Consider the following 219-nt stretch of genomic DNA (forward strand, 5'->3'; position numbering starts at 1 on the left):
ACCTACCAGAGACAGGGAGATGGGAAAAACAGTAGAAAAATAGAACCAGTGTCAGCTTTCTCCGATTATTCTCGGCCTTGGACAGTGACGTCACTGATCATGAGTGTTGACCGCGTGTTACACGGGATCACTAACCCTTACTATTACTACTAATACTCTATTTTGTCAACTACCTGTTAGAATAAAATCAATACATGCAGGAAAAACATAAATGTCACA

The sequence above is a fragment of the Homarus americanus genome, unplaced genomic scaffold (assembly GCF_018991925.1).
Source record: "Homarus americanus isolate GMGI-L3 unplaced genomic scaffold, GMGI_Hamer_2.0 scaffold367, whole genome shotgun sequence".
Lineage (NCBI taxonomy): Eukaryota > Metazoa > Arthropoda > Malacostraca > Decapoda > Nephropidae > Homarus > Homarus americanus.